Below are 14961 nucleotides of genomic sequence, written 5' to 3'. Positions count from 1 at the left end.
CGACCATTAGCAATTTATAGTAACAGAGGCCTCCTGGTGTAGGGCTCTCACCACAGCCTGCAAAGTGTCCCTAGGAGCCCTAAGTCAGAGTCAGTGGTTCTCAGAGTCCCCAGGCCTCATCCACAGGGATTCAATTTTAACTGAACTAGGGTGAGGCCAGGTGGGTGTATGGCTCTAATGCAGCCCATGTGATTCTAACCTGAAGCCAGAATAGACAACACTGTTCTAAGGTATTCAAAGCAAATGGCCATCTGTCTGCCCTCCAATTACTCTCGTATGTAAATAAATTGCAGTCCAATTACAGTTTGCCCCTTGTAACTCCTGCTTCCCACCTGTCTCTTCTTTCCTGTAGAAACCTCTCCCTAGAAGGCCCCAGCTCTCCAGTCCTTCAAGCTAAATTCTCAACATCCTTCAAGGCCTGGTTCAGTTCAATTTAATTAATGTTCCCTGGTCACCCACGGAAGCCAGACCCTGTTGTACGGCTTAGATGCCCAAGACACAGGACTTGCCTTCAGGGAGCTTCCAGCCATGGCTAAGAAGTCAAACTTAGCTCTGAGATACCAGCTAAGATCAAATATCCTACCCTCAGTAGGTAAAAAATGGCAATTCCAGAAACAGAACAGGCCTGCAAGCATAATAGCTGGGAAACACAACCAATTCAAATGGAGGATGAATAAATCTAAGTCGCCATGGAGACCCACAGAGAACCGCCTCAATGAGAGGAGATGGCAGTAGAAACCACAGACATCTTTCTCCCAGAACAGTGGTAAATTAGCAGCTGAGGCTTGGGGCCTAATCAAGGCAGCTTTATCAAATGTCAGCGTTGTCATCCTTAACTATTTCTTGAATAAATAAGAAAAGAGACACTTTAAGGAATACTAGGCAGAGCAGTCTTCTGGAAGAGGAAGGCTGAACTAATCCAAAGGTTCAGCTTAGACCCCAGGAGCAAAATTAGTTGTTTTTTTTTTTTTTTTTTCAATTATTAACATAAACCCATAATGCAGTCAGAGAAACATGGTCAGTAAAGATAAAAGGGATGGCCTAGGTCGAGGTTTATTTGAGGAGAAGGACTTTTTTCCTATTGCCTAGCTAAGCAGTCCGGGGAGAGCATGGGTGTCATTTCTGGGTTTGTGGGTATCTTGGTTGGGGTAAAATTCCCCTTGGGACGGACATCTTTAATGTCTATTAGCTTCTAAGAAGTGCTGTAAGCCCAATGGAAGAATTCGGAGATCTCAGTTCTCTTTCTAGCTTTTCATTCACTGTGATTAGTAAGACTGTTGTTTATTTAACAACAGTTTTTAGGAACATCTGTGTGAGGACATAAGGCTCTGATGAGGCAAGTGCAATTGTGAAAAGAAAACGGTGGCAAAACTGACAACCGGTTTCCAAGCTCCCTGGAACTCTCACAGAAGGAAGGTGTGAGAGGCACAGAGAAACTGGTAGAAGGTAGGAGAGCAAGAAATGGAAAAGCTGAAGAGAACCATAATAAATATCACAGCAGATTATATACGTTATATAGTTTACTGAAGATTTCACATTATTCACCCATTGAATCCTCAAAAGTAGCCTTATTAGTTTCTGCTGTCTTCATGTTGCTGATGAAGAAATTGAAGCACTGAGAAGTTAGGTCATTTGACCAAAATCACACAGCCAGTTAAAACAGAGATGGGACATGGCCATGATCGATCTAACTATCACTAAACTGCATGTTAACAGTATATATGATGCCTACTACAAAAATTACACATGGAATCTGTACTATAAGCCAGGAATCATGCTAACACTTCAAATGCCCATCAAGTAAGACTAGGTCCTAACTTGAAGACATCATAGTCACTACAGCAAAGAGTATGAAAATTCAAAAACTATGCTAGCATTTAAAAAACAAATCAAAATAAATCATCTATTTTTATCAATTCACTGTTTGGAGTTGGCAGAGCTTTGTTTATCATTATAAACTATGGCTAAGCCTGGAAGCTTGATGTAATGGAACAAGAACTTGACCTCCAAGGAAGTATCTGGAAAAAGTGTTGAGAGTAGAGGCTGTACTGGGGAGGGAGAGCATTATCACCATGCCTTCATTTCATCTTTCCAGATATTTAACACCCAGCTCCCCAGGACCGTGGCAAGTGTTGGGGAACATGTGGGAGGTGGGAACATTTGTGGGTCAGAGTACTTTTTGAGCCACTTTTGAAGCTGGTTCATTTTAAGTTCACACAACACTTGGGAGCTAACAGTAGTTTGAACTTTTGGCCTGCAAGATATCCTGCTCATTGGTAAGTAAACATGCAGTCGGGACAAATAGTTTTTATATAGCTCTTCATTATACAGTGATAAGATCTGGAGAAACGGTTTTTCCCCCTCCTAGTTTAGATTTCTTTATTCAGATTTCACACTCAGAAATTCCCCAAGCCACTTTGCCAAGACCCAACATTCACTCCTTCATCTGGGAACTTCAATAATTTGGCAATCACTGCCAGTATGCCTTTTTTTTTTTTTTTTTAAGAATTTTAAATGCTATGTAGCCTCAACTTTTTTCCTCAAAATTACATCAAAAGTATAATTGGCTTATAAAGAAGATAAATATAGAGGAAGGGCCTCTAGCCAATCAGTACCACACCCAACTACCCTTCTTCCTGAGTCCCAGTTGAATTATTTCAGTCACCGTGGTAGGCACTTTCCCAGACTTTTTCACACCCAAACCTTGAAACAACTCTAGGAGATGGTCATTACCACCCTAACCTCATTTATTTGCCAGCTTTACTGAGATGTAATTACCTTAAAACATTGCATACTACCTGTTGATTAAATACACTTCCATACTACAGGAAGATTACCTCCACAGCATTGCTAACACCTGCCCACTTATTTTTTTTTATTTTTAAGATGAGAACACTAAGGTTCAAGGAGTTTCAACAATGTGCTCAGAGTCAACCAGCACCAAAAATAGAGGTCACGAGTGTCTGGCTTTGAAGTCAGTGATCAGTATCCTTTTTGCTAGAGCTAGGCTGCCATCTTTAAGACTTTCTCTCCAAATCCTCAAAGCCTCCTAATACTCCCTATAATCTGATCATGACCCAGACCAGTTTCTGTAGGTGGAAAGGTGGCCTCAGAGGGAACAATAGCCCCACCACATCCTGCCCACAGAAGTAGGGTTTGAGAGTTGTGGTTGTTTCCTTCAAATGTATTATTATTCAACTGAATAATGGCTTGAGTATTTTTCTCCCTCTTTTGAAAAATGGCAAGTAAAACAATACTCAGCTATAGTGTTACCAATCTGAGGATGTAAGCATTAGCCTGGGGGACATTTGAACTCCTTCAGAGTATTTTATGCAACGATGCATCTCTAAACCAAATGGCATTAGCAGCTAATCCCTTTTTGCCATGTCATATGGCGACAACACCTTCCTGCTTTTCTCATACCCAGGTCATTAGTGATGGATGGAAAGAGGTAAGGCTCAGGGTTTGCTCACGGTTAAGCATGACTTGGGGGGAATGGGGGATCCTTATCTTCAGCTCTCATATGCCTTCTTAATTCAGAAACTGAGCAACACTTCACAGGAATAGCTATCCACCCCCGCTGCCTGTGGGAATCCAGCAGTTCCAGCAAGACAGAAAGAGAATTCCGGCAGAACTCAAAGACTGATGTCCGGGGAGGGTGACTGTGGGTGGGAGGGGACCTGGTTTGTGCCCCTGGCAGAGCCATAGTCATCACTGGAAGGGATACAGGAAAGTATGAGTCAGCAGGGAAGGGATGAACCCGAGGCAGGGAGACAAGAACAGGCTGGGTTTAGGAAGCTTTTGCGAGCTGGCACCACCATTGGCCTGGGCCAGGCTGTCTGTGTGGGGGTACGGAAAGTGGGATAGACAGGCTTCTAGTGATTTTTCACAACTTTCCCGTCAGCCATCCAAGGCCCTCTAAATACAGCCTTCACCTTTGTGTCTGACCTTATCTTCACTAGGTCCCTATGCAGACTCTCTGAGCATCCCTCACATTTCTCCTGCCAGAATCAGCCTCCACCTGGTTGCACTGTCCTTCCTCTTATCAGTTCAAGTCCTGGCTCCCATCAGGGGCCTTCCTTGACTGCCCCCATCCCAGAGAGGACACTCTTCTGTTTTAAAATCACCAGGCCCCTTAGTCTGTCCTTACCACATTCTACCTTGTCCCATTATCTAAGCTTTTACAAGACTACGTTCTTTCTTTTCTAGGATGGTCAGGGGAGTGCCTCCCTTCCCTCTGGCCCATCTCCTCCTATCCTGTCCTTAGCTCACTCTGCTCCAGCCATACTGGCTTCCTCAATGTTCTTTGGGAATACTAGGCACACTCCTGCTCAGGGTGTTTGCACTGGCTACTCCCTGTGTTTAGAACACTTCTCCCCCAGGTAAATGGCTGATCAATTGTTACTGTAATTTATGAGAAAGGCTTCTGTGAATATCCCAGATTACAACAGACAAACAAACACCCTTTCTCAGAACTCTACTTCACCTGCCCTTGCTTTTGTTTCTTGCTTTGTTTTTGTCTTATCACCACCTGACATTGTGGGTTTTTTAACCTGTTTATTGCCGTTCCCTCTACCCTTTTGAATATAAGTTCTACGAGAGCACAGATTTCCAGCAGATTTGTTCACTGCTGGATTCCCAACACTCAGTGCCTTGTATGTAGTAGTGACATAAGAAACAGGTGCTAAATGAATGAATGAATTTATAGTATTATAGCCCTTTTGCTTAGCATAGTGCTAGGCCATTTGTTCTGTGTATTTATCATATATATATGGTATATATCATATACAGACATATCATATGCATGTAATTTACATTTACCCTTTACCCTTTATATATATACCAGCATAAATGCTCAACAGATGTTTGTTATAAATGACAATATTATTCTGTCCTTGTGCTCAGATCCCCGTTGGTCTATTCATTTCACATGCTCCTTCCCCAAGGCTGGGAGGGCACAACTTGGTCTGAAGAAGGGAGGTACTGGAGGAGGAGAGCGAACAAAGACCAAGTGTCCTGTTATTACACTGTCTCCAACATTACAGTCTTGCAGCCAGGTTGAGCTTGTACTCATAACAGAACCATAGAATCATCCACTTGACACCTGGTTCAAGGACGAATTCCTGCCTGGCAGCCCTGAAAAGTCAAGAGGGAACTTCTCAGGTTAGTCTGCATCTTTCTATGAAGGGAGCCTCAGTAAGAGGTGTGGACAGTCATACTGAGCCCTGGCACTTGGTACCTCTGTGCTTCCTGCCACCTGGGAGATCTGGACCTCATTTGCTCTTTGTGAGAAAGGAGCTCAGGTCCTTAGGGCCACAGAGAAGTCTCTGGGCTTTCAAGTTCAGTCTCAATTCTGATGTTTCTACAGAGGTACTAAAAAGAAGCCCTCAAATGTGGGCTTGTGAGGTGTGGGTGGGGACCTGGAAGGGCTGACCAATGGAGGCACTCTCTGCTGTGACCCCTGATTTTGCGGTCCTGATTTTGTTGGTCAGAGGAAAGAAAGCCCTGTCTGAGACAAGAGGATAGGTGAGAGCTTTGGCTCTAGAAGGACAACTCAGGTGATCACAGGCTGCTTCTGAGACTAGCTCTTTGGATAAAATCCAGATTCATGGTTCCCTTCCCAGAACCAAGACCTGCAGAGACATGTAGTGATGCCATTGTGTGGTCACTCCAATGTCCAGGCAGTGTGTGTGCCAATGAGACAGTAGCCCCTGAAGTTGCAAATCTCAGTTTGTGCCACCAGGAATTAATCAAGGGACTATGAGTTTCTAATATGTGCCTGGCACTATGCTAGAACAATGTCTCTAATCTTCCCAAAAATGCTCTAAGGTAAGTCAGAGCAGTTTACTTGCCAAAGGATCCCCTGTGGTTATGCAGCTGAGTCTGGATGGGAATCTTGGTCTGGGTTCTAGCCAGGCTGCCTCTCTCAGCCCATGGCCTCAGAGTTCTCCCAAGACCATCGGGGAAGGGGGGCGGGTGCAGGTTATGAGACTGAGCTGTGGTGAAGCCACTCCAGATGTGAGAAGGACCAGGGGAGGTCTGCGGAGAGGAAGCAGCTGTTATTTCTTGACATTTGATGGAGCAGTTCCCAGAAACCTATAGGTAATGTGCTCAGAACTAAGACCTGTGATGGGAGACACACTGGCCAAGGAAGAACATAATACCACACACATAAACACACGGGCCCCTCCTTAAAGAAGCAGGGAAAGCCCCCAGTCAGCTTTCAGTCGCTCAGTCATATCCAACTCTTTGCGACTCCATGGACTGCAGCATGCCAGGCTTCCCTATCCATCACTAATTCCTGGAGTCTGCTCAAACTCATGTCCATCAAGTTGGTGATGCTGTCCAACCATCTCATCTTCTATCATCCCGTTCTCTACCCACCTTCAATCTTTCCCAGCATCAGGGTCTTTTCCAATGAGTCAGTTCTCATCAGGTAGCCAAAGTATTGAAATTTCAGTTTCAGCATCAGTCCTTCCAATGAATATTCAGGACTGATTTCCTTTAAGATGGACTGGTTGGCTCTCCTTGCAGTCCAAGGGACTCTCAAGAGTCTTCTCCAGCACCACAGCTCAAAAGCACAAATTCTTGGGTGCTCAGCTTTCTTTATGGTCCAACTCTCACATCCATACAGGACTAATGGAAAAACTACAGCTTTGACTATATGGACCTTTGTCAGTAATGTTTCTGCTTTTTAATATGCTGTCTAGGTTGGTCATAGCTTTTCTTCCAAGGAGTAAGTGTCTTTTAATTTCATGGGTGCAGTCACAACCTGCAGTGATTTCGGAGCCCCCAAAAATAAAGTCTCTCACTGTTTCCATTGTTTTTCCATCTATTTGCCATGAAGTGAAGGGGCCAGATGCCATGATCTTACTTTTTTGAATGTTGAGTTTTAAGCCAGTTTTTTCATTTTCCTCTTTCACTTTCATCAAGAGGCTCTTTAGTTCCTCTTCGCTTTCTGTCATAAGGGTGGTGCCATCTGCATATCTGAGGTTATTGATATTTCTCCCAGCAATCTTGATTCCAGCTTGTGCTTCAACCGGTCTGGCATTTCACATAATGTACTCTGCATATAAGTTAAATAAGCAGGGTGACAATATACAGCCTTGACGTACTCCTTTTCCTATTTGGAACCAGTCTGTTGTTCCATGTCCAGTTCCAACTGCTACTTCTTGACCTGCATACAGATTTCTCAAGAGGAAGGTCAGGTGGTCTGGTATTGCCATCTCTTGAAGAATTTTCCACAGTTTGTTGTGATCCACACAGTCAAAGGCTTTAGCATAGTCAATGAAGTAGAAGTAGATGTTCTTCTGGAATTCTCTTGCTTTTTCTATAATCCAGCAGATGTTGGCAATTTGATCTCTGGTTCTTCTGCCTTTCTAATTCCAGCTTAATATCTGGAAGTTCTTGGTTCACAGATTGTTGAAGCCTAGCTTGGAGAATTTTGAGCATTATTTTGCTAGCATGTGAGATTAGTACAATTGTGCGGTAGTTTGAGCATTCTTTGGCATTGCCTCTTTGGAATTGGAATGAAAACTGACTTTTTCCAGTCCTGTGGCCACTGCTGAGTTTTCCATATTTGCTGGCATATTGGCACTTTCACAGCATCATCTTTTAGGATTTGAAATAGTTCAGCTGGAATTCCATCACCTCCACTAGCTTTGTTCGTAGTGATACTTCCTAAGGCCCACTTGACTTCACACTCCAGGATGTCTGGCTCTAGGTGAGTGATCACACCATGGTTGTTATCTGGGTCACTAATATCTTTTTTGTATAGTTCTTCTATGCATTCTTGCCACCTGTTCTTGATATCTTCTGCTTCTGTTGGGTCCATACTTTTTCTTTTATTGTGCCCATCTTTGAAATGTTCCCTTGGTATCTCTAATTTTCTCGAAGAGATCTCTCTACTCTTTCCCATTCTATTGGTTTCCTCTATTTCTTTGCACTGATCACTCAGGAAGGCTTTTTTATAACTACTATCATTCACTGATACTCACCATAGACTGGCGCTGTTCTCAGTGCTTTATCCAAGGTACTTCATCTACACCTCTATGCAGTAGGTACTAATATCTCCACTTTTCAAATGAAGAAACTCCAGCATGGAGAGGTGAAGAAACTTGCTCAATGGTATTTACCTCATTAGAAACAGATGGTCTGACTCCAGAGCCCAAAATCTTAACTTCCATGTAGGCTGCCAAACACCCTGGAATTCAGAGGACTTCTGTTGTTGTCTTGGCTGTCACATGGGGCAAATCACTTGGTCTCTGAACTTGGATTTCCCCATCTCTGAACATGGAAGTTGGATGGAAGATCTCTGAGGTACATCCTTTCATGTATATTAACCGAGTGTACTTCTCTGACTGGCACTGGGCTCCTCTAGGGTAAGCAGAAATGGACAACCACAGTCTTAGCTGTCAAGGACCAGCCTGGAGGGATTCTCTCCAGCCAGAATATCTGATTATTCATAACAAGAGGACCCTTCTAGGCTGCCTTAGGAAGTCTGAACTCCTTGATTGGCCCTCCCAGCTCTGTGGGGACAGGACCCAATCTATTCTCCATCTGCTGGCTCCTTTGGTGAGCACCAGTCTCTTCTGGCCTTCCTGCTAGGGCTCATGCTAATTCCTAGTCCCAAAAATATTCCTAAGCATCACCAGCTCATCCAAAGGACCCATCTCCTACTTCCTTCAAGACAGCTGCACTTTCCATTTTCCCAAACTCCTCCATCATTTACTGCAGGGCCCATCCTATTTATCATATTACTTATTAGCTTATATTATTACTCAATACATATATTATCTTGTATATTTCAGTCTTATTTCCCAGATGTGGCTTTTTCTTTTTGACTTCCCACAGCAAGTAATGTAAAGACATGCATGTAAAAGAATTCAGAGTTTGTCTACAAGTTTCATCAAGGTTTCTCTTTGCCAAGAAGAGGTTCTAAATTAGATTACCTTGTCTCAAGTCCACTCCTCTCAAAGGAGAGCTGTGTCACTCTGGGAAAGTTACTTAATTTCTTCAAGCCTCAGTTTCTTTATTTAATATAAAAAGGAAATGGTAATAGCACCTTCTTATTAGAACTGTGTGAGGATTAAATGATAAAAAGCATAAAGATACTTGGCACAGTACCCAACAAAAGTGAAAGCTCAATATTAATTGCCCTTATGACTGCGGTAGATAGTCTCCAAAGATGGCCCCATTAGTACTCCTTCCCTGATGGGCATGCTCCTCCTATCAAAAGACAGAATCTTCTTCCCTCCCCTTGAGCCTGGGCTGGCCTTGTGGCTTACTTTGGACAACTGGATACAAAGAAGTGATACTAACTATGCCAGGTCTGGGTCTACCTGTTAAGAGGCCTGGCAGCCTCTGGAACTCTCTGGGGGCAGCCAGCCACCATACTGGAAAGAAGCCTGGGCTAAGCCACTGGAGGATGAGCACCAGATGTATGGGTGACGCCTCCTGGCACCTTCCAGCCCAGCCCAGCCACCAGCTGGATACAGCCAAACAAGGGACACCAGCTGATGCCACTTGGAGCAGAAAAGCCACCTAGTCCAGTTTCCCAAGTTTCTGGCCCATGGAATAAGAGGAATGATTTAGTTTTAAAAGCCACTAAGTTTTGAGGTGATTTGTTGCATAGCCTTAGAAAACCGAATCAATCAATATAAATATTGTAATTCAATGCTCAAAATTCTCCAAGCCAGGCTTCAGCAATACGTGAACTTCCAGATGTTCAAGCTGGTTTTAGAAAAGGCAGAGGAACCAGAGATCAAATTGCCAACATCCGCTGGATCATGGAAAAAACAAGCAAGTTCCAGAAAAACATCTATTTCTGCTTGATTGACTATGCCAAAGCCTTTGACTGTGTGGATCACAATAAACTGTGGAAAATTGTGAAAGAGTTGGGAATACCAGACCGCCTGACCTGTCTCTTGAGAAACCTATATGCAGGTCAGGAAGCAACAGTTAGAACTGTACATGGAACAACAGACTGGTTCCAAAAAGGAAAAGGATAATGTGAAGGCTGTATATTGTCACCCTGCTTATTTAACTTCTATGCAGAGTACATCATGAGAAATGCTGGGCTGGAAGAAGCACAAGCTGGAATCAAGACTGCCAGAAGAAATATCAATAACCTCAGATATGTGAATGACACCACCCTTATGGCAGAAAGTGAAGAGGAACTAAAGAGCCTCTTGATGAAAGTGAAAGAGGAGAGTGAAAAAGTTGGCTTAAAGCTCAACATTCAGAAAACTAAGATCAGGTATCCAGTCCCATCACTTTATAGTAAACAGATGGGGAAACAATGGAAACAGTGGCAGACTTTATTTTTTTGGGCTCCAAAATCACTGCAGATGGTGACTGCAGCCATGAAATTAAGACACTTACTCCTTGAAAGGAAAGTTATGACCAACCTAGACAGCATATTAAAAAGCAGAGACATTACTTTGTCAACAAAGGCCCATCTAGTCAAGGCTATGGTTTTTCTAGTAGTCATGTGTGGATGTGAGAGTTGGACTATAAAAATAGCTGAGTGCCGAAGAACTGATGCTTTTGAACTGTGGTGTTGGAGAAGACTCTTGAGAGTCCCTTGGACTGCAAGGAGATCCAACCAGTCCATCCTAAAGGAGATCAGTCCTGGATGTTCATTGGAAGGACTGATGTTGAAGCTGAAACTCCAATACTTTGGCCACCTGATACGAAGAGCTGACTCATTTGAAAAGACCCTGATGCTGGGTAAGATTGAGGGCAGGAGAAGAAGGGGACGACAGAGGATGAGATGGTTGGATGGTATCAACGACTGAATGGACATGAATTTGGGTAAACTCTGGGAGTTGGTGATGGACAGGGAGGCCTGGCATGCTGCAGTTCATGGGGTCGCAAAGAATGGGACACAACTGAGTGACTGAACTGAACTGGATTCTTATGATTAGGCAAACTGAAGTCAATCAGTAAGTTCGCACTGAAGGGTTAATAAATGTGAGACAAGTATTTTTTATCCATTATGACCCTAAGAGTTAAAGCAGGGGAAAAAAGAAAAAAGTATGACTATTACCTAACTCCTTACCTCAAGGTTTTTATAGTCTAGCATAATGGGAAACACTATCACAGACATAATTACCATATAAAGCAGCAGAGGGGACATAGTACCATAGTTTAACAATCTTAATAAGTGCAAGGATGAAGAAACTGGACTATGTTCAGAAGGACAGGATTGAGGGGGGGTCCCAGATAACACAGTTATTTGTGCAGAAAGAGACATTTTAGATGGATCTTGAAGGCTAATAAGACAGGAAATTACACACACACACACACACACATTTCAAAGAGACAGTGACTGAAAAATGCCTCTGAGAGCTCTAGGTCCTCTCATGCAACTTTTCTCAGTGGGGCAGCAGGATAAACTCAGCTGGGGTGGGGGCGGGGGGGGCTGGTCACAGGGCCTGTACAAGAGACTCAATTCCACCCCATATATCTGTGAGAATTTCAAGAACAACCCACCTGTTTTCTTATCCTTTAAAAGATGTGATAGTCCCGTTAAGTCCCACCACAGGATCACATAGAATTGAGTGCTTTGAAATCCAGAACACACTTTCCACACAAACATCAAGGTATAAATACTGAGGCTCTGAACTCCCATAGACCACAGTCTATGGTGACCCAAAATACCCTCTATTTCTGAGCAAAGTCTTATAAACCTTAGAGTGTTGTCATTTCCAGCATGGTTTGGGCTAAGTCCTCACCTGCTGATGGTGGGCTGGGCTGCTGCTCAGACCTGGTGCCTGTTCCAGGCTCACTAACACCAGATTTCAGGGAGCCTTGGCCAATGCCCACTGAACCTATGATTTTCTTGAAATGGAGACACAGGCTTTCAGGCTGGTAACGTAACAAGCTCAAGGCTGCCTACACACTGGTAGCCCCCCATCAGAAATGCTCTCTTTCCCTTTGAGCCATCCATGCAAATGCTCCAGTCTTCCAGGCCCGGCAGAGCCCCATCAGCTCTGCCTAGCAGACCCTGACTCTCCAGCCCTCCTGGAACCCCAACAATGGTCTGGCACCTAATTCTGGCCAATCCTGCTCTGCCCACTCCATTCCAAATATACTCTTCTGAAGGATAAGACTCACAGTGTATGAATCTTCTGCAAATCCCAACAGGCCTAGGACGGTGCCTGGGGCAGTCACTTAGTGATTAATTGTAAAGCCAGTTCTCTAAAAATAGGTGGCCATGCCACTACCAGGCAGTGTTTCTTCAAGTGCTGTCAGCAACCACCTTGCGTTAAAAAAATGCTGATCCAAGTAATCTAGACCTCCGGGTAGGGGACCCTACCATCTGCCATTTAACCAGCTCCCCGGGAGATGCATACACCCTAGTGTTGAGACCTCTGCCATAAGGGTGGTGCACTAATCCACTCACACAGCAGGGTCTGTGTCTGGCAGCACTCATAACACAGGGCGTGGGGTTCTGCTGGGGAGACCAAGGAGACCTCTCACTCTGGGGGGACTTCCCACCACCATGCCTAACGAAAATAACGAGGGGTAATGGCTCCCTGGTCTCTGTCTTGCTTCCAAACGCCTATGTGGTGATGTGTTGTCATTCCTGGCGCTAAAAGTGACCTGCCTAAGTCCATAACTAATGTCTGCTTCACCTTTTTTCCTTTGTAATCTTCCCAGAAATGACTGATCTCTGTAATACTACATGTGGACCGCCACATCGCGCCGTGAGTGGAGGTCATCTGATCCTTGCTTCTATACCTTCATGCTGCCTGCAGACGAGAATGGGCCTTTCTCTTCCAGCTGGATAGCTCCAGTTCTGTAAATGAAACTGTGACCTTTAGCAGCAGCACTGATGATAACTGCTTCATTTTCCATACTTTCCTGTTTTCATTACATGACGAATTCTTGGCAAAGGGTTTCTTTCTCACCGCCGAAAGCACTGGCAGGCCACAGCTGTGAAAGCCTGAGCTGGGAAACCTGAAATTTCATTAATATCGCAAAAAGCACACACCTTGGGAGAGAAACTTTACCCATGACTAATGAGAGTCACTTAATGAGGAGACTATAGAGAGGATTAAAATGCTTCATCCTTTTCTCTTAGCCTCCTGACTAGGAGCTTCTAGGGTTACAAGGCTTTTTCAAAAATCACCCCTTGCTTAGCCAGTCAGCCTCTGAGCATCAATGCCCGTCATTGCCTGGGTGTTTTTCAGTGGAGCCTATAAAATCTCCCAAGTCATCTGGAACTTTCCAGGATAACTGGGATGCAAGACAAATACACAATATTTTAACCTTTAATGAATCCTACTGCTGGCCACAAGCAGAGGTGAAAGTTCAGGAAGGCTGGGGGTAAGGAGGTAGCCTGACCATACAAGGGTGAGTCCCCCAGACACACTCAGGCTCACTTTTAGAGACAAATGGTAGTTTCCTCAGCACAAGCTAAAGGTGGGAGTTCCTTCCATAGGCAAAGGCCGTCCTCTCTCCTGCCACCCCCACAAGGAACGTCGCCAGGAAAAGGAACGCTGGAGCGAAGCAGCCGGGCGAGCCCTCAGATCCAGTCCTGGCTCTTCATGAATCACAGGCCCCAGGCGATTTCTCTCACTGACCTGTGCCTGTTTCCTCATCTATCAAACGAAAATACACCAGCACCCAGCCTATCTAGTAGGTTCTGTGGAGATAAAGTGAGGCAATGACGCACAAGGACCCCAGGAAGAAATGTGAGATTGCGTGTGCACTACCTGCCAGGCACAGTGCTGGAGGCATGCATGTTATCACTAAGCTCCTGGCAGCCCGTGGAGGGGAGCGCAACTATAGCTGTCCCTCGGCATTCAAAGGGGATTGGTTCTAGGACTGCATAGATACCAAAACCTGCCAATGCTCAAGTCCCTTATATAAAATGGTGAAGGATTTACATATGACCTACACACAAACTCCTGCATTTTTAAAACATTGTTTTACTTGGCTGCGTCTGGTCTCAGTTGCAGCACACACAGGATCTTTGCTGCGTCACTGGGATTTTCGCTGTGGTACAAGGACTTTGCTTGTGGCACAAAGGCTCCAGACCGTGGTGTGCAGGCTTAGCTGCTCCTAAGCACGTGGGGTCTTAGTTTCCCAAGCAGGGATCTAACCCCGCTCCCCAACATTGAAAGGTGGTTCTTAACCACTCGACCTTCAGGGAAGATCATCTCTAGATTACTTATGATACCTAATACAATGTAAATGCTATGTAAATCGTTATGGGCATAGCAAATTCAAGTTTTCCTTTTGGGAAATTTTTTCCAAATATTTTCCATCTGTGGTTGGCTGAATCCATGGATGTGGAACCCAAGGATGTGGAGGTACTTCTGCTTTGTGGACGAGGAAACCAAGATTTGTGAGCTTTCTCAATATCTGGTGTAAGTTTTTTAAAAATCAGAGAAAATAATAGGTCTCTGGAAACTAAATGGTTGTTGTGAGACGCCCTGTCTCTAATAGGCTGAGAGATGAGTGTGTCTAAGGTGAGAGGTGGTTAAAAAAAAACAAAAAAGTTTGGATTCTCTCCCATGCTAATTGCAGTCAATTAGTAGGAGCTGTGAGGAGCAATGCGACTGGAATATAACAGAATCCTATTCAGGATTCTACAGCCATATGCTGAAAGGGGGAGAATGATGGATTAGCTGCAAGACACAAATCAGCTGATTTTAATTCCCCAAATGATTCCTGCTGGGCTTAATCACACTAGCTGTCACTACCATCCTTGCCACAGCATGACTTTACTGAGCACTTATTCTCCCTAAGTGGGCTTCAGCTATACATACATATGCATGCATGCACACACATGCACACACACACACACATGCAAATGGGCACACACCGGTAGAAAAGCCTTTGTGTTGGCCTTCAGATATTTATAATTGGCTTGGAGAGGTTAGTCGAGCTAGTCACGCTGTATACTCTGGGTGCCAAGTGAGAAGAGTCATTAATAAACACTAAAGG

At 44.3% G+C, this 14961-nt stretch overlaps 1 protein-coding gene and 1 long non-coding RNA gene across 5 annotated transcripts in view; one reads left to right on the top strand and one right to left on the bottom strand.

The window, feature by feature from the left end:
- The window catches only part of PRKCE (protein kinase C epsilon), a 543326-nt gene that overhangs the window by 134721 nt on the left and 393644 nt on the right, over window positions 1-14961 (bottom strand). The window lies entirely within an intron of this gene.
- On the top strand, window positions 5032-12903 carry LOC123328459. The gene is made up of 2 exons (XR_006543290.1): window positions 5032-5163; window positions 12667-12903. It is a non-coding gene; the product is annotated as an uncharacterized LOC123328459 (long non-coding RNA).

The sequence above is a fragment of the Bubalus bubalis genome, chromosome 12 (assembly GCF_019923935.1).
Source record: "Bubalus bubalis isolate 160015118507 breed Murrah chromosome 12, NDDB_SH_1, whole genome shotgun sequence".
Classification (NCBI taxonomy): Eukaryota; Metazoa; Chordata; class Mammalia; order Artiodactyla; family Bovidae; genus Bubalus; species Bubalus bubalis.
This window is presented reverse-complemented; position numbering and strand designations above follow the sequence as displayed.